A 21051-nucleotide genomic window follows, 5' to 3' on the forward strand; every position below is an offset into this window, starting at 1 on the left:
GGGAGTAAACATAAAACTCCAATCAAAGAATTGATTCATTATATGGGGAAAATAGAAGAAAATATTAAGTGCAATAAAAATAATGAGTTGAGAGAGGAACAAGAGGTAAAGTCAGAGAAATAGGGTTATTCCATAAAAGATTCAAATAGAATCAAAGAAAAAAAGGAATATATAACCACAATTACAACTAGACTGGCTGAAAGAAAGGAAATGAGACTTTTTTCTAATACAATAAAAAATGAAATAACAACTCTGGAAGAAATACTAGAATAGAGAATATGTGGCTTAGCAAGTAGAAAATCCTTAGAAGACAGAAAATCCTATCCAAGGAGTAGTCTCCCTGAGAAAAGGATAGAACCCACTAAATTCACTAATTCAATGTACAAAATGAACTATAAGAATTCAGAAAAAGTTAAAATAAGAATAAAATGAAAAGTTAAAAACTAAGAAAAATATATGATCTGAAAAACAGATCCAAGAAAGATAATTTAAGAATCAAAACTTCCTGAGATCCACTACAAAACAACAACAAAAGATTATGTATTTCAAGAAATAATAAAATAAAATTGCTCAGATCTAATAGAACCATAAGGCAATTTGAACAGAGGATAAACCCATCAATTAGATTTTAAAAGAAAATACAAGTTGAAAATGTTGAAAAATACCATAAACAAAATCTAGAGCTTCTAAGTCAAAGAAAAAAAAATGCTAGCAGTAGCAAATAAAGAATTCAATAAATGAGTCACAGCCAGAACCAAGGAGACTATGCTTCAGTTAGTGAAAAACAGAGAACAACTTGGAATATAATATTCCAAAGGGCAAAAGATAGTCTTACATCCAAGAAAAACTTATTTGAAAACAGTATATAATCCTACAAGTCAAAAAGGGACCCTTTAAAGAACTAATGAATTTCAAATATTCTCAATGAAAAGACCAGAGCTGAATCTTTGAAATGACAATATAAGAAAAACCTAGAAAACCAAAAACATAGGAGCAAAAAGTAGAGGTTAAATGGTGGTTATTACTATATCCTAGTAGGATAAAGTCAATAATTCCTTCAGTCTTTCACTGGCTTCTATAGTCACAGAGGAAATAAAGAAGGACACAAATATGGTCTGGTTTATTGTTGGTTTTAAGCAAAGAAATAAAATGATCAGAAAAGGGTATACATTAGGGAAGAGCTGAGCAAGAAAGAGGAAAACATATTTTCTTAAAATTGTGGAGATTGAGAAAAATAACAATCCAATAAAAGGGGAAAGACCTGTCATAAACCAGAGGTCAAGAAATCATTTCGACAGAGAAAAGAAATATGTGTGATTCCATAAAGAAAATGGAGAGGAGGGACAGGGAAGTAGGTTACAAAGTCTTCAATTATAATTTAATGGTGCTGAGCACGTTCACCTTGCCTACCATCTTTATTACTACAAAGGTTTAGGTAGAGCGAAGAAGGGGAAAAAGCCAGAAATGCAGATGTATGGGAAAACAGAATTATTAAGAATAACCCTGAATGTTAATGGTATTAACTTTCCCATAAAACAGAGGAGGGTAATAAAATTTATTAGAAAATAGAATCCAATACAGGTGAAAGAAAAAAAAAGTTGACAAAGGGTTTAAATGAGAAATTTAGGCATATTTTATTGTCAGGGAAATGTGTTAATCAAATGTGAAAATAAGAATTTTAGACAAAGTAAAAACAATGAAAAATAGAAACAGTTCAAAGTGATAACCAAGTATATTAAATATTTTAAAGTATCGTAAATATTTGCCCATAATATATGCATCAAATTATATAAAATCAAATAAATAACAATATTTATTAAATACTTAATATATGTCAGACACTGTGCTGTGATTTCATACTAGGAAAGCAAAAAACCAGGTCTACTATTACAGAGATCATATTCCAATGGAGATGACAATTTGTAAATAACTAAGTACATAAAGGATACATATAGAGAAGATGGACGGCACTTTAGTATCTAAGCACTTATAGATAAAAAATGAAAGAAACTAAAAAAATATGATAATACTTGAGTGATTAAATGAGCTCCTTTCTGAGCAAGTTGATTTTTCATCATTAATACTCCAGAATCAACATTGCTTGTAACATTGATCAGAGTTTCTTATGTTATTCATCATTTTTCCTTTCATAATGTTTTTTTTTTATTATTTCTGATTCTACTTGCTTCCTTCTATCAGTTTATATAAGGCTCTCCAAGTTTCTCTGAAACTATCACTTGTGCAATTTCTTGTGGTAAAATTATATTCCATTATGTTAGCAAGTCATCATTTCTTTAGTCGTTATTTAATTGATGGGCATCAAGCTAATTTTCAGTTCTTTGCTACCACAAAGTGTTGCTATAAATATTTTTGTACATATAGAGTTTTTGTTCCTTTTTCTTTGATATTAAAGGTGTATGGGCCAATTAGTTGTTCTCTGGGACAAAGAGAACACACAACTTAATAATTTGGGGATATAACTTTACATATTGACTCATGACCCTGAGGAAAATTATTTAACCTCTTGATACTTTGGGCAGCTTCCTAAGAATATGTTTCAGAAGGTGCAATCCTGAATTTATAGGACTTTCCTCATCTCAGAATTCCCTATATGAATGATGTCACAGGTCAAATTTCTCTTCCTATACTATCTGAAATTGGATTGTAGTGTAACTAAATTAATCCACATCTCTACCAAGACTACATTATGTACAGTTGTTATTTTTACATTCAGTCAAACAGTTCCCTTCTTCCTTTTTTGTGACTTTTTCTGTTGAATATGAGGGAAATTTTAGAGTTATATTAATTTTAATTTCTCCAGTGATCATTGACTTTGAAATTTAAAAAATATATCCATAAATAATGTGGATTTAATTGCTTAAGAACTATCTGCTTGAAATATTTTACTATTTATCCATTCTTTGAACCTCAATCCAAAGGTCTTCTCCCCAGTGAAGCCTTTCTTGATCACTTCCATGCATTTCCCCTTCTCATATTACATTTCATTTGCATACCTCATCTATACTTCTTGAATCTAGAAACGATTTTGTCTTGTAATCCCAGTGCCCCATACAATATCTTGCATATGGTAGGTGTTTTGTAAATAGCTAGTAAATCACTGAACTAAATTCAACAAAATCCTGTTGTCTTGTTAGTGAAGAATATTTTTGATAAATCTACTTGATGCAAGTAGATTTCAAGTAGATACATGAAAGCTAAAAAGGAAAGATGAAAATTATTTGGAGTAGAGAAATAGTCATTCATGTTTAAATTTCAATTTTGATTCAGTGGTGAATTGCATTTTTTCTGTATAACATTCTTGACAACAAACTAATTGATATATTAATGACCTTAACATACACAACCTAAATGGGTAGGAAAAAAAAAAAAACCAAGGGAGTGTGTGCTTTTATTTGAGCTAAAAATGAATTACACAAATATAAAATGATCAAGCCATGGCAAGATACCAATAAATTGAGGGGGAAAAGTCAGGGGATTTATCAAATTTATACTAAATAGTAATGTGTTCTGGTGACCTAGAGGTATTGAAATGAATGCATCTCAACCACTGTGTGAGTCTCTGGGTTCCATATGTTAGGTAAGAATATAAAGAGAAATACAATCCATCAAGATTTATATAGATCAGTGGTGTCAAACTCAAATAGATATGGATGACCATCAACAAATATTGAGTTAGAAAACCATAAATTCGTATTATTGATGTTGAAACATATTTTATTTGTTTTATTATTTTTAATTCTTTTTAAGGCCTCACTTGGGAGTTAATCAAGCTTGAGGCACAAAGTAAATGTGATACTTTTTTAAAAATAGATCTCTAATCCATTGACTTGCTCTGGATATTTTGGTTGAAATTAGAGAAAATTTGAAGCCCAGGATGGGAGTCCAGCAGAACTGTGTGAGCGAGAGCTGTAGAGCCCCAGATATCTGTAGAGGCTGCTCCTGAGACTATCAGCTGGCAGATGAAATGTCTGTAAGTCTCCTATATGAACTTCTGGGAGCCAAAATGGTGGAGTTATCAGTAACTGCTCTCTCCACCTCCCCTTGTTGACCTAGAAAGAACCATAAAGTAATTCCTCAGAAAAATCCTGGATCAATGGGATCAGCAGAAGGGACAGTCTCATAGCATGTGAGGCTGGAAAAGTCACTAAGGAGTATTCCCCTCTTCTGTGACAGAAGTGCAGCAGTGCAGCACCGAAGCTGTCCTAGACTGCCCCACCTTAGCAAACCAGGAACAGATATGGAGCCCCAGGAGGGTGGAGCCTTGCAGCCACCAACACCAGGACCCCAGGCATGCCTCAGCACCCCAGGGGTAATGGGAAGACAGTAGGGCAGCCAACTTCTGGCCTTGCCTTTGCTCTAGCTCAACTGAGGAGACCTCCTCTGGCCAGATCACACCTCTCCTACACTTAACAAGCTAGTTCCAGGGTAATTCCAGGGAAACACAAAAAGACTTCACCTAGGCTTTGCTTTCTCACATGAGCAAGCTCAGCACAAGGTTCTTTAGCTTCTAGCTGAAAGAACCAGAGACCACAACATACAAACCCTCATCATCATGAGAAAGAAGCAAAGGAGGAAAGAAAAGACCACAGAATCTTTCTATGGGGACAAGGACCAAATCACAAATACCACAGATGTAAGCAGTGAGACTGTCCTCCCATCTCAAACTTCAGAAAGGATTATGAACTGGTTGCAAGCACAAAGAGCACTTTTGGAAGAGCAGAAGAAGGATTTTAAAAGCCAAATTACAGAAACAGAAGAAAAATTGGCCAATGATTTTAAAAATATGAAAAAAAGAATTCACTAAAGAGAACAGCTCCTTAAAAAGAAAACTGGACAAATGGAAAAGGACGTACAAAAACTACCTGGAGAAAATAATTCCTTAAAAGGAACAATTGGACAGATGGAAAAGGGGATGCAAATGTTAAATGAAGAAAACAATTTGATAAAAATTGGATGTGGGCAAGTAGAAACTTCAAGACATCAAGGCTCAGTCACCAAGAATCAGTCAAATAAAATCTAAAGAATGAAAAGATAGAAAAAAATGTAAAATATCTAATTGGAAAAACAAATGACCTGAAAAATTGATACAGGAGAGAAAATCTAAAAATTATTGGCCTACCAGAAAATCATGATAAAAAAAGAGCCTGGGCATGAAGAAAAACTTCCCAGAAGTCCTATATTCAAAGGACAAAATAGTTAAAGAAAGAATCCATAGTTCACCTCCTGAAAGGGATCCCAAACTAAAAGCACCAAGGAATATCACTGCCAAATTCAGAACTATCAAGTGAAGGAGAAAATACTACAGGTAGTCAAAGAGAAACAATTTAAAGATCGAGGAGCTAGTCAGGATCACGAAGGACCTTGCAGCTTCTAATTTAAAAGATCAAAGGAACTGGAATATGATAATCTGTAAGGCAAAGAAGCAGCGACTACAATCAAGGATCAATTACCCAGCAAAGTTGAGCATAGTATTTCAGGCAAAGAGATGGACATTCAATGATAAAAGTTATTTCAGACATTCCTGGTGAAAAAGCCAGAAATCAATAGAAAATTTGATCTTCAAACACAGGCCTCAAGAGAGGCATAAAAAGGTAAAAAAGGGGAAAAAAAGACTTGTTACTCAATATGAGCAAACTGTTTACATCATTATAAGTGAAGATGATACTTGTTACTCTTGAGAATTGCATATATATTATGAAATATAAAAGGTATATATATAGATAGAGGGAATGGGTATAAAATAAATGATGTGATGATGAAATGTGATTTAAGAGTACAAAAGGATTGCAACAGAAGATGTGAAAAGGAAGAGGCAAAAAATGATAAATCACAGCACAGAAAAAGGCACAAAATTATATTACAGTAGAGGGAAAGAAGGAGGAGATGAGCATTGTTTTAGAGGTACTCTCATCTGATTTGAATCAAGGAGGGAAAAACAAACTTAATTAAGTATATAAATCTAATGCTATAAGTAGTAGGAGGTAAAGGGGGAAAAGGTGAGGGGAGGCTAAAAGTGTGGGAAGAAGTAGCAAGGGTAAAGGGGGGTAAAAGGGAAAGAATATGAAAGAAGGAAGGGAAGACTGAGGGAGGCAATGGTCAAAAACTAAAACTCTTGTGGAGGGGAAAGGAGAATGGAGAACTAAAAGCACAGAAGGTGGGAAAGAGGTTGGAGGGAAAGACACAAATAGTAATAATGACTGTCAATGGGAATGGGATAAACTCTCCCATAAAACGGGGATGAATAGCAGAATGGATTAAAAACCATAATCCAACAATATGTTGTTTACAAGAAACACATTTGAAAAGGGGGATACACACAGTGTAAAGGTTATAGGTTGGAGTAGAATCTATTGTGCTTTGGCTGATTCAAAAAAAGGAGGAGTAGCAATCCTAATCTCAGACAAAGTAAAAGCAGAAATAGGTCTAATCAAAAGAGATAAGGAGGGAAACTCTATCCTGCTAAAAGGCAGCATATACAATGAAGCAATATCATTACTAAACATAAATCCTCCAAGTGGTATAGCATCCAAATTCTTAGAGAAGTTAAGGGAGTTATAGGAAGAAATAGACAGCAAAACTATATCAGTGGGGGACCTCAACGTCCACCTCTCTAAACTTTATAAATCTAATAAATCAAATCTGATAAATCAAAATAAACAAGAAAAGTTAAAGGGGTGAATAAAACTCTGAATAAGTTAGATATGATAGATCTTTGGAGAAAACTGAATGGGGATAGAAAGGAATATACTTTTTTCTCAGCAGGACATGGCACATATGCAAAACCTGACCTTGTACTAGGACATAAATACCTCAGAATTCACTGGAGAAAGGCAGAGACAGTCAATGCATCCTTCTCAGATAATAATGAAATAAAAATTATATGTAATAAAAGGCCATGGAAAGACAGACCAAAATTTATTTGGAAACTAAATAATCTAATTTTAAAGAATGACTGAGTTAAACAACAAATCATAGAAACAATCAACAACTTCATTCAAGAGAATGACAATAACAAGATAACCCACCAAATCTTATGGGATACTGCAAAAGCAGTTCTTAAAGGAAGATTATATCTTTGAATGCTTATATGAGTAAAATAGAGAAAGAAGATATCAGTGAATTGGGCACACAGCTGAAAAAACTAGAAGCAGAACAAATTGAAAATCTCCAAGTAATACCAAATTAGAAATACTGAAAAACAAAGGAGAGAATAATAAAATTGAAATTAAGAAAATTACTGAACTAATTAATAAGACTAAGTGTTGTTTTTTCATGAAAAAATCAAGAAAATTGGTAAAACTTTGGTCAATTTGATTTAAAAAAAGAAAGAAGAAAACCAAATTATGAATATCAAAAATGAAAAGGGTGAACTCACCTCCAATGAGGAGGAAATTAAACAATAATTAGAAATTACTTTGCTCCCATGTATGTCCATAAACTTGGCAATCTAAATGAGATGGATGATTATCAAAAAAAAAAAAAAAATGCCCAGATGAAAAGAAGGGGAAGTTGATTACTTAAATAACCCCATCTCAGAAAAAGACATTGAATAAGCCATCAATAGACTCCCTAAAGAAACATCTGCAGGGATGGATGGGTTTACAAGTGAATTCTATCAAATATCTAAAGAACAGTTAATTCCAATAAAAATAGACTCTTTGAGAAAATTGAGGAAGGAGTCCCAAATTCTTTTTATGATGCAAATATTGTTTTGATACCTAAATCAGGAAGAGCCAAAACAGAGAAAGAAAATTATAGACCAATTTCTCTAATGAATATAGATGCAAAATATTTAAATAAGGTTTTAGCAAAAAGGATACAGCAACTTATCATGAGAATAATACATTATGATCAGATAAAATTTGTATCAAGAATGCAGGGCTGGTTCAGTATTAAGAAAACTATTATCATTAGTGATCATATCAACAACAAAACTAACAGAAACCACATGATTTTCTTAATAGATGAAGAAAAAGCTTTTGACAAAATACAACACCCATTCCTATTGAAAACACTGGAGAGCATAGGAATAAATGCAACTTTCCATAAAACAATAAGAAGTGTTTGCATAAAACCTTCAGCAAGATTATTCAATGTAGATAAGCTAGATGTATTTCCAATAAGATCAAAGAAACAAGGCTGTCCGTTATCACTACTATTCTTCAATATGGTACTAGAAATGTTAGCTGTAGCAATAAGAGAAGAAAAAGAAATGAAAGGAATTAGAATAGGCAAAGAAGAAACTAAGTCATCACTCTTTACAGATAATGTGATGATATACTTAAAGAATCCCAGAGATTCAAGTAAAAAACTGCTTGAAACAATAAACAATCTTGGCAAATTTGCTGGTTACAAAATAAACCCACACAAAATGTCTGCATTTCTTATATTACTAACAAAGTTTTTGCACAGACAAACACAATGCAGTCAAGATTAGGGAGGAAGTAGAAATCTGGGAAAGAATTTTTGCAATTACTGTCTGTGATAAAGGTCTCATTTCTAAAATATATAGAGAACTGAGTCAAATGTACAAGAATAAAAGTCACTCTCCAACTGATAAATGGTCAAAGGATATGACAGGTGGTTTTCTTTTTTTTTTTTTTCCATTTTTTTTTATTTAGCTTTTAACATTCATTTTCACAAAATTTTGGGTTACAAATTTTCTCCCCTTTTCTCCCCTCCCCCCCCAAACGCCAAGCATTCTAATTGCCCCTATGACCAATCTGCTCTCTCTTCTATCATCCCTCTCTGCCCTTGTCTCTGTCTTCTCTTTTGTCCTGTAGGGCCAGATAGCTTTCTATACCCCTTTACCTGTATTTCTTATTTCCTAGTGGTAAGAACATTACAGTTGATCCTAACATTTTGAGTTCCAACTTCTTTAGCTCCCTCCCTCTCCACCCCTTCCCTTTGGAAAGCAAGCAATTCAATATAGGCCAAATCTGTGTAGTTTTGCAAATGACTTCCATAATAGTTGTGTTGTATAGGACTAACTATATTTCCCTCCATCCTATCCTGTCCCCCATTACTTCTATTCTCTTTTGATCCTATCCCTCCCCATGAGTGTTGACCTCAAATTGCACTCTCCTCCCCATGCCCTCCCTTCTATCATCCCCCCCACTCTGCTTATCCCCTTATCCTCCACTTTCCTGTATTGTAAGATAGGTTTTCATACCAATATGAGTAGGCATTTTATTCTTTCCTTTAGTGGAATGTGATGAGAGTAGACTTCATGTTTTTCTCTCACCTCCCCTCTTTATCCCTCTGCTAATGAGTCTTTTGCTTGCCTCTTTTATGAGAGATAATTTGTCCCATTCAATTCTCCCTTTCTCCTCCCAATATCTTTCTCTCTCACTGCTTGATTTCATGTTTTTTAAAGATATGATCCCATCCTCTTCAATTCACTCTGTGCACTCTGTCTCTATGTGTGTGTGCATGTGTGCATGTGTGTGTGTGTAATCCCACCCAGTACCCAGATACTGAAATGTTTCAAGAGTTACAAATATTGTCTTTCCATGTAGGAATGTAAACAGTTCAACTTTAGTAAGTCCCTTATGACTTCTCTTTGCTGTTCACCTTTTCATGGTTCTCTTCATTCTTGTGTTTGGAAGTCAAATTTTCTTTTCAGCTCTGGTCTTTTCATCAAGAATGCTTGAAAGTCCTCTATTTCATTGAAAGACCAATTTTTCCCCTGAAGTATTATACTCAGTTTTGCTGGGTAGGTGATTCTTGGTTTTAGTCCTAGTTCCTTTGACTTCTGGAATATCCTATTCCATGCCCTTCGATCCCTTAATGTAGAAGCTGCTAGATCTTGTGTTATCCTGATTGTATTTCCACAATACTTGAATTGTTTCTTTCTAGCTGCTTGCAATATTTTCTCTTTCACCTGGGAGTTCTGGAATTTGGCCACAATGTTCCTAGGAGTTTCTCTTTTTGGATCTCTTTCATGCGGTGTTCTGTGGATTCCTTGAATATTTATTTTGCCCTCTGGTTCTAGTATGTCAAGGCAGTTTTCCTTGATAATTTCATGAAAGATAATGTCTAGGCTCTTCTTTTGATCATGGTTTTCAGGTAGTCCCATAATTTTTAAATTGTCTCTCCTGGATCTATTTTCCAGGTCAGTTGTTTTTCCAATGAGATATTTCACATTATCTTCCATTTTTCCATTTTTCTGGCTTTGTTCTGTGATTTCTTGCTTTCTCATAAAGACCTTAGCCTCCATCTGTGCCATTCTAATTTTGAAAGAACTATTTTCTTCAGTGAGCTTTTGAGTCTCCTTTTCCATTTAGCTAATTCTGCTTTTGAAAGCATTCTTCTCCTCATTGGCTTTTTGAATCTCTTTTGCCAATTGAGTTAGGCTAGTTTTCAAGGTGTTATTTTCTTCAACATTTTTTTGGGTCTCCTTTAGCAGGGAGCTGATTTGCTGTTCATGCTTTGACTTCATGTCTCTCATTTCTCTTCCCAGCTTTTCCTCCACCTCTCTAACTTGATTTTCAAAATTCTTTTTGAGCTCTTCCATGGCCTGAGCCCATTGAGTGGGCTGGGACACAGAAGCCTTGATTTCTGTGTCTTTGCCTGATGGTAAGCATTGTTCTTCCTCATCAGAAAGGAAGGGAGGAAATGCCTGTTCACCAAGAAAGTAACCTTCCATAGTCTTATTTCTTTTCCCTTTTCTGGGCATTTTCCCAGCCAGTGACTTGACCTCTGAATATTTTCCTCACACCCACCTCACCTCCTGATCCTCCCAGCCAGTGTTTGGGGTCTGAGATTCAAATGCTGCTTCCAGCCTCAGGGCTTTGGGCGGGGGCAGGGCTGCTATTCAGTGTGAGATTAAATTCAGATGCTCAGGTGAGGGCAGGGCTGCCTCTCAGGCTCAGTTCCCTCAGGGAGTTTATGCACAGACCTTCAACAATGGATCCAGGCTCCTGCCTGCTTGGAGAGCCCTGGTCTGCCGCTGCCCCTCAGCTTCTGTCTCCCGAGGGGGCCCGAGCCATGGGGGCACCCCACTCCCCCCTCGACCCGCCAAAGGGACTCTCTCACCGACCCCCGTCACCTGTGGGTGGAGGTACTTGTGCGGCCGCTGGAGATCCCGTCCCTGAAGCCCGCTCGGATCTGTTCCTCTCGGTGCCGCGGCCACGGCTGGGCTGTACTCAGCTCCCAGTCCTGGCGCCCAGTCCGCAGCACGAAGGACCTTTTACGAGAGGTTTGCAGGTCTCTCCGGAACAGAAATCTCCCTCGCTCCAATGTTCTGTGGCCTCTGGGTGCAGAATTCGCTGTGAGTTACTTCTTTGTAGTTGTTCTATGGGTTGTGGGTTCAGAGCTATGTGTATGTGCGTCTTTCTACTACGCCATCTTGGCTCCGCCCCAGGTGGTTTTCAAAGAAAGAAATTAACGCTATCTATACTCATATGAAAAAATGCTCTAAATCATTATTGATTAGAGAGATGCAAATCAAAACGACTCTGAGATGTCACATCACACCTATTAGGTTGGCTAACATGACAAAACAGTTAGATGATAAATATTGGAGAAGGTGTGAGAGAGTTGAAAAACTAATTATTTGTTGAAGGAGCTGTGAGCTAATCCAACAGTTGTGGCCAGCAATTTTGAACTATTCCCAAAGGGCTACAAAAATGTGCATATACTTTGACTCAGCAATTCCCTCTTCTGGGACTGTATCTCCAAGAGATCACAAAAATGGGAACGTGTTGCACATGTACAAAAATATTTATAGCAGTTCTCTTTGTGGTGGCCAAAAACTGGAAATTAAGGAGATGCCCATCAGTTGGGGAATGGCTGAATATATTGTGGTATATGAATGTAATGGAATATTATTTTGCTATAAGAAATGATGAACAGGAAGACTTCAAAAAGGCCTGAGAAGACATATCAACTGATGCTGAGCGAAAGGAATGGAACAAGGAGATCTTTGTACACAGCAACAACCACAGTGTGGGAGGATTTTTTTTCTGGTGGACTTAGTACTTCATTGCAGTGCAAGGACTTAAATTATTTCCAGGGGTCTCAAGGCAATATGCCTCCAACATCCAAGGAAAGAACTATGGAATTTGATCCCAGAATGAATCAGATCATTTTCTTTTGTATTATGTTTTGGTTTCTTTTATGATTTCTCCCATGCATTTTAATTCTTCTATGCAACATGACTAAAGTGAAAATATATTTAATAGGAATGTATGTGTAGAACCTACATAAAACTGTATGTCATCTCAGGTATGGACTGAGGGTAGGGGGGAAGGTGAGGTAGGGAAAAATCTAAGAAAAATGGTAGTGATTTTAGAACACTGAAAACAAAATAATAAAAAAGGAAATACAAATGAATGTACATTACTTGATGTAAAATATACAGACATGAATTGAAATATGCACAGATAGCCATATTGATTAATAGAGGTACCAACGTGGCACAACAGATAAAACACTGGACTTGGAATTCCAGAAAGAAAGCCTAAGTTAAAATCTAAATCAGACACTTAAACCTATGTGACCTTAGGTAGATCACTTAACCTTTCTGTGACTCAGTTTTCTCATCTGTAAATGGTGGATTATAATAACATATAACTCTCAGGATCGTTGTGAGGATAATATGAAGTAATATTTGTGAAATGCTTGCAAATTTGTAAACACCATATAAAAGCTACCCATTATCATTATTATTGTTGTTTCTTATCATCAGTAATAGTAGTTTAAGTATTATTTTTTAAGAGGTATTATAATGGATAAAAAGGCAGACTTGAATCCAAGAGAATCTAAGATCAAATTTTGTGATTGACCTATATTGGTTCCATGATCCTTGGGTGAGTCATTCTGGAAAGCACTATTAAGACTAGCATTTTATAAGAGGTTCCAAACTGTAGCAGAAGTTTCTCCATGTAGGGGTTTTCTAAAGCAATGATTTTACATTTCTAATCCTTGTCTATGTATTAATAAGCAAAGCATTTAATCGTGTATACTGGAAGTTTATTTTTGCTCTATGGAATTTGAACTAAAATTTAATGTGTAGAATTCTCATAGACACGAAAGAACATATTTTACAGCCTTTTTTCCCCCAGTTTTAGAGAGTATCCCAAAGTCATTTTTCTGGCAATTGTTAGGTAATTGACATTGATCCTACCGTGGTTTATTGTCTTTTTTTTACTTTCATCCCTAACCAACCAAAGAATTCTCCCCCTTACAGATAAAATATCCATTGGAGCTCAGGCAGGCCAATGCACCTGGCAACATAAATAAGACCCTCCATCTCTTCCTTTTAAGCCAGCCTTCAGTAAATCAGGAATACTGCAGACCTACAATATCATCTTCATCAATTACTTCATTCAGTATCCTAATTTACAGCTTTGGAAGCAGAGATAATAGAAAATATATTTTTTCACTAGGAATCATCATCTTAGGACACTCCGTCCACTTGCCTCCCAAAGGGGAACATCTCTAATCTTTGTCAGAAACTGGAGTTTTCTAATTCAAAAAAGGGAAATCTCAAAAGCACTTCATCTTTTGACTTGCCATACCACTGTCATCCTAATAGTAGCCACAACTTTGTACAGACACAGAGGAAGGGAGACAAGCATTTATTAACCACTTACTATAAACCAGTAACTGTTCTAAGCACTTTACAAATATTGTATTGTTTGATCAAATGATCTTCACAACAATCATATTAGGTAAGTGTTATTGCCATTTGTTAGAGTAGAAGAAACTGAGGGACATAGTGATCAAGTGACTTACCCAGGGTTATACAGCTAGTAAGTGTCTGAGTACAGATTTCAACTTAGATCTTCCTGACTCCAGGCCCACTATGCCTACTATGTGCTTATACTGTGCTAAACGATTTTACAAAAATTAGTTCATTTGATCCTGACAACAGTGTAGTTACTATAATAATCATTTTACTGCTAAGTAAACTGAGGCTGAAGAATTTCAGTGACTCTTTCAGCATCACATAGCTAGTAAAGGTCTGATGCTGGATTTAAACTAGTATCTTCTTGATTTATTTACTCTCCAGTACTTAGTACAGTGGTTGGCCCAAAGTAGGCACTTACTAAACATTAATTTATTGATTGACTGATTCTAGTCTCAGTATCTATCTACTGTGCCACCAATGGTCTGACCATATAAAAGTTCTTCCCTAAATGTCCTTTGGAAAAAATAAGTTTTGTGAGTGAGTTTACTTTACACCTTCCTAATATGAAGTGTTTAGCACTCAAGCATTGGAGGAAATTTTGTCACTGTAGGAAAAAATGAACTGGGTAGGAAAAATTGAAAAAAGTATTCCTCCTCCTAACTTTTAAATGCCTCAAAACACAAAAATCATTCATTGTAGTTGTAGTTAGAAAACCTGATATACTGAGTGCTAGATCATTCACATAATTCACACAGTCAGCATTTTGGTGTTATCCTGAATAGACTCATGCCAGGAATGCTGGCACCAATATTTAGAGGTTTAACTTGCTCAAGACACCTATGCTCTTCAGGGTCAAGGAATCTCCATCTTGTAAGTCACACACACTAAACATAACATAGTCTAATCTGAATATTAACAGAAATCATTTTTATTTCCCCATGATAATTGGTTGTGCCATCTCTATTTGAAGTCTTCCAGTCAATAGAAATATTATCTCTCTAGACATCTCAATCTACTTTGGGACAGCTTGTATGATTAGGAAAGTCATCCCTATATCTAGCTAAAATCTCATTTTTTCCCACTTCCAAACACTAGTCTTATTGTGTCTTTGATTTCCAAGTAAAACAAATCTAAACATTTTTTCAACTGACAGCCCTTCAAATACTTGAAGAAAATTGCATTGTCACTCTCCCCAAAAGATCCCTTTCTCCAAATTAACATTTTTCAGTTCAAATAATCCTTTCATTCCTTTATGGAATTATAGGAGAAGACCAATATGTAAGTTATGAGAGAGTAGATAATTAAGAGCATAATTTTTATAGAAACCCATTCTGAAATATATTATTTGTGTATTCACATAAAGGTACATATTTATGTATGTGTATAGTGTCAACTCATATTTTTAAGGTAGAGAATGTCCCCATACAGTGAAAAATATCCCCTCTTCCTTCATCTTCTTCTGTCTTCTTTTTTCCAGTATTCTCTGAGAGCCATCAAATATTATTTCACCTAATCCACCAGGCAGGAGTCCTTTTTCCAACACATCCATTGCCTATGGATTTGATATAGTTATCAAAAGATAGGGTCACAACTCAAAACAATTTTCTACTAATATATGCTAAATGTGAGTATGTTACTATAATGATTAAAATTTCAGGGTTTCTACTAAACATAAACAGTATAGAAATAATAATTTATTTTCACTTTAAGCACAATATTCCCTGTCTTTTATTCCGAAAACACATGGAGTCAGGGTATCTCCCAGAATCATTTGTGAAATAGCTGAAATCTGCTACCATACCAAAAAAAACTAAGGCATTTACAAACAGTTTGTACTCATGTGGAGTCAGACCTCCAGCATTTGTCAACTTGATTGCAGGAAAAAGCCATACAGTTTGTTGATACATCAGGAAGTGTTTGCATGGTGCCAGCCTCATCCTAGCCCTTAAACAAATAATGACTTCCCACTGCTTTGGAGTCAGCTGACGTGACATTTCAGCACAAACAAATTATTCAGGAGGCTTGTTTACTCAGTAGTACCCACATTTCTTGTGTGAAGACACTTTACAGGGGGAGCACAGGAAATAAGCAAGCTTATGGTTAGTTCTTAGCTCTGTAATAAAGTTCATTTAGGATAACATTCAAATGCTGTCAGGACAAGAACTATTCTACCTTCACAAAGGTGACATGAAATATGTTAGAGTGACTGCAGAATCAAAGGATCATAGATTTAGATTGGGAAGGGATCGCAAATGCCATTTAGCTAGACTCTCATTTTACAGTGAAAACTGATGCTGAGGGATGCACCCATCCCCAAAATAACTCACCCAAAGTCATATGTGTATTAGGGTTTGGAGGTAGAATTTGAAACCAAAATCTCTTTCTCTAGAGTTTGAGTTCCTTTCAATTTGCCACATTGGTAGTATTTGCATAGAAAATGCTATATAAAGCAATGTACACTATTAAGTTTAATAAGAAAGATCTTCCCCCAGGCTAGTCCCTTATATGTCAGTTGAACTTTAAGGGAAGGAATTCTATTTTCCTTGGGTCTGCAAGAAATAATTTACTGTGTTACTTCTGCCTTTGAAAAAATTAGGGGAAAAATGAATTCAGTACTTTCATTTGTCTATCTTCCTTTTAGAAGCAAAACATGCGAATGAATAGGTTTGCTTTTAATTATGAAATGGTTACCTTTGAAAAAAATATAAATTCTTTACAAAGAAGTCTGTCCTTAAAGAAAGTTTCCCAACTACTTTCAGTATTTAAGAAGTTAATTGACATCAACTTATTCAAAAGAATGATATTGTAGGCTTCTATTATTTTATTTTATTTAAGTAGCTCAGTGGAAATTTACTCAAGCTCAATACAAGAAATAAGTCTTCCAAAAAGGGAAAAAATACTGATTCTAAACACAAACAACAAAAACAAACAAAAACGGAAGGGAGACTGTTATCCAAAAGAAAAAAATGCTTTGGAATATATCAGGAAAAGGTTAATTTGACTAAAACTCAAAGAAGACACTAATTAGGGACAAAAAGACAATGGTTTTTAATACAGTTGTCAACAATAGGACAACAGAGGATATGGACATAAATGAGATGAAGCAAAATATTGATGGTGATTTTCCTACCCCCAGAGAAGCTTATCATCAGAGAAGTGTGTGACTGATAAACAAGGTATGCTATTCCTATAGAGAGAGAAAGTTACAAAAAAAAGGCAGAGGAGGGGGTGGATTGCCCATGTGGAGACTAGGAGAAATAGCCCATGTTTGATATGTAGGGGCAAACTCCCAGTACCCCAGTTGGAATTCTTTTGAGGATTTATAGCATATGGACAATATTCATAGGAGTGAAAAGTTGCAGATAGGTAGTCACCTGCATCATTGGTAGAAATGCCTACATCAATGAAAGAAGGAAGGAAATAAGTATTTCTTAATTAGACACTGCACGCTTTACAAATCTTTGCTTAATTTTCATAACCATAATAGACAGATTCTGTCATCCTCATTTTACAGTTAAGAAAACTGAAGCAGATTGAAAGTTAAGTAACTTATTCAGGAACACATAGTTATAAGTGTCTAGGGCACATTTGAACTCATATCTTCCTGATGGCATGCCCAGTGCTATATCCAATTTGTTACTGAGCTGCTTAGATGAAAAAATTTTGAAATAATGAAAAATGAAATTTTACTTATTAAAAACATCTTTAAGTAGGTTGTGTGAGAAGGACTTAGTGGGATAAAAATCAAATAACAGGAAGCTACACTTTTTTTTTTACATTGCTTTCTTTCTCTTGCCTTTATTTATGATAAACAGAATGAGATTATTTAGTGCATATTGTGTTATAAATAAGTGAGATAAACATTACAACAACATACTATAAATTTCCCCAGGGTTTTCTTAGTTAAACAACCAAATCTATTCTGCTGTTATAGATATGCTACACTAATAAGCATCACTAATTAGTGATTTTATAGGATTTAGAAGAGTCATGGAAGTAGAAAAATTCAAGCTAATAAATGGGGGATAGTGAATAAGCTAGTTTTTTTTGAGAAGCAGACTATGTGAAGTCTAGTATGAAAGAGCAAGAAGGATGACAGACTGGTGGTTGAAGATTTTGAAGATCAGTAAAAATTGTTAGTAGTTTGAGAGAATATACATGCCAATGGTTTGTGATAAGTAGTCTAATAGAAATAGCAAATAAAGTCTGATCTAAGTCCAGATAAATAAGAGGAAAAAGGAGGGTTAAATTTTGCAGCAAATAATTTCATTCAGGTTGGAAATGCTTTCCTTTCCATATTCCACTAAAGGTACAACAAATATTTTGAAGATCTCAATGAAAACAAATTATATCATAAATTAGATATTTAGTTAGAAAACATCCAACTTACTGAATCCTTCATTTTTTCAGACAGATATATGGTTTACAAGAACATTTGTACTTGTCAGAAAGATACTAGCTTTTTAAATCCTAAATGAATTCGTAATAATAAAACTAACAGAATATATACATACACATATAAATACATACAAATGTATGCATATGTACACAAATACATATATATATATGTGTGTGTGTGTATGTATATATATATATATATACAGAGAGAGTGAGCCTACTTCGTGCCAAACACTGTGCTAAACACTTTATATTATTTGTTCCATCAAACAGATGGCATAACTATGCCAATTTTATAGATGAAGAAATTGACATAGATAGAGACTGGGATATGCCCAGAGTCACACAATCAGTAACTGTCTGAGGTAAGATATGAACTCAAGTCTTTTTATCTCTAAGTTCAGCATTATATGCACAGCAACACCTAGACTGAAAAATTTTTCTTATTAATATACCTTTCAGCAAATGTTCTATATCTTTGTACTTCGTATCACTTAGAGGTTTTCTTTTATTTAAGTCTTTAATTAATTAAAATCTTCAACATAAAGAGATAAAATATTGTTTTAAAGATATATTGGGTGAATTAGTAAGTGTCAAAAATAATAAATAGAGAGAATTAACAGGAAAAAGTAACACTCAAGGAATTTTTATAAATAGTTAACTTTTACAGACAGGTAAGCTTGAGTATCTATTTTAATAGCAAGTAAATTTAAAACATTCAATTTTTAAAAGTTAATTTATTCATTTACATTATTATTGACTTGAAGAGTTTTGTCCTAATTTATTCATTCTGTTTTTAAAGATAACAGTAGGATGAAGTAGCAGGTCTTTCATACCCCCTTTTTCCTCACTTTCCTAAAGGCAAGCTTGAAGGAAATATTCCTATCTCTCTGACTCCACAAATTGACTATTCTGAATACATGCTGCCATGACTCCCCTTCCATCCTGCATGAGGTAAACTACATAGCCTCAGTGCTTAGCCTCACTTGGTTCTTCATATAGTAAGGAGAAACTTGAGGCCACATAGTTTTGGGTAGAGAGCTACATTATTTAGGAGTAGCCAAGAGGGCGCTTATGGCTTACTGTATCTAGAATAGAATTATTAGAATGTTCTCATCATCAGTCTCTTCTTATTGCTGCAATTACAAACAAACAAGTAAAAGTAGAAGAAAAGCTCTCTATTATTTTCACTATGTCAGGTCAAGCACTTTGAACCTAGTCCTGAGTGTAAAGTGGGAAATCAATACGGATGAGTGAATATGAAGTTATATTCATATTTGCTTACATTAAAAGTAAAGTGATATCTCTCCATTATTGGATTAACTTTCTTTAAAGCATTTATCTACCCCAACCAAGTTAAATTCTAAAAGAGCACCTTGAGTAATACAAAATATCAAGAATTTGATGTATTTCTAAACAAACAAACAAAAAGCACATAGCAGGGGCAGAAAGTCAATAAAAATTGCAATTACTTAAGACATACCAATTAATGACTAAACAAATTCTTATTTTTATTTTAAATAAAGAACCTGAAGCAAGTTCTCAGACACCAGAAAAATGTAAACCATACCTACACACTGAATCCAAAAGTGTTCAAGGATATTAGGTTCAATCTTTCACATATGATAGAGTCTTTCAGTAGAAAAAGCATTGACTATGAATTCAGATGATCTTTGGACATATCTTATCTCTAACAAAACCTATGAGATCATGGGCAAGTCAGTTACCCTTCCAGGATCTCCCTTTATTCATCTCTAAAATATAATATAAATTTCCCAGGTTAAGAGAAGAATAAATAGAATATTTTCAGGGACTTCTGGGAGCCAAGATGGCACAGTAAACAGTAAATTGCTGAAGCTCTCCCCTACTTACCTCCAAATAACCATAAAAGTGTGCCCCAGAACAATCCTGGAACAGTAGTGTTAGTAGAAAGATGGGGTAAAGAGGTCTTTTAGGACAGGAGCCTTGGAGGATCAGCAAGAAAGGTCCATCTCACTCAGGTAAAAGGGGAACACATTCCAGAAAAGGAAGCACCAAGCAATCCAGCAGCAAACCCCACCTCAGTAAGCCAGGGGGAGATCCTGAGCCCCAGGAGATAGAGCAGGCAAACATCAACACCAGGCCACCCACCCTATCATCAGCACACAAAACCAGTGACCAGGTCCTTGGACTCCAGCACAAGAAGCTTAGAAAAGTACTTCCTGTGCTCTTGGAGGATAGTTCAACATTTAAAGCCATAAAATAGGACCCCAAAAAGATAAAAAGAAAAAAAAATGAACTTTGACTATAATGAAAGGGAAAATCAAGACAAAAAACTCAGAAGATGACAACATTGTCAGTTCCACTACATCTGAAAACCCAAAGGGGAATGTGAATTTGTCTCAAGCTCAAAAAGCCTTCTTGGAGGAGCTCAAAAATGATTTTAAAAGTGAAATAAGAAAGGCAGATGAAAAATTGGGAAAGTAAATGAGAGATATGCAAAAGAAAGTCAACAGCTTGGAAAGGGAAGGACAAAAAATTGACTGAAGAAAACAATTCCTTAAAAAAATTGACCAAATGGAGCAAAAATCCATGGAAGAAAACAACTCCTAAAAAAGTAGAATTGACTAAAGGGACAAGGATGTAGAAGAGCTAATGAATAAAATAATTCTGGTAGAATGGAACCCAATAACTCTATGAGACATCAAGAATCAGTCAAAAAAATTAAAAAGAAAGGAGTAAAAAGAAGAAAATGTAAATACTTCATTGGAAAAGCAACTGACCTGGAAAATATATCAAGGAGAGATAATTTAAGAATTAGTGGAAAGCAGATGTCCAAATATTTTATAATTCCTAAAATAACTATAAATGAAATTTATCTTTCTTTCTATTTCTGTTGGGCTCTTTTAGTAAAATATAGATATGTCAACGATCTGTTTAAAGTTTCTACAAACATTAAAGATATTTGGTAGTGCTATTCAGACAAACCTAGGAACTATATGAAGAAAACTGCATAA

The 21051-nt window shown here is 34.9% G+C and overlaps 1 pseudogene; it reads left to right on the plus strand.

Moving 5' to 3' along the window:
* The first annotated feature begins 4258 nt into the window (after positions 1-4258).
* Positions 4259-21051, plus strand: part of LOC140512144 (uncharacterized) — a 44644-nt pseudogene continuing 27851 nt past the window's right edge.

The sequence above is a fragment of the Notamacropus eugenii genome, chromosome 6 (genome assembly GCF_028372415.1).
Source record: "Notamacropus eugenii isolate mMacEug1 chromosome 6, mMacEug1.pri_v2, whole genome shotgun sequence".
Lineage (NCBI taxonomy): Eukaryota > Metazoa > Chordata > Mammalia > Diprotodontia > Macropodidae > Notamacropus > Notamacropus eugenii.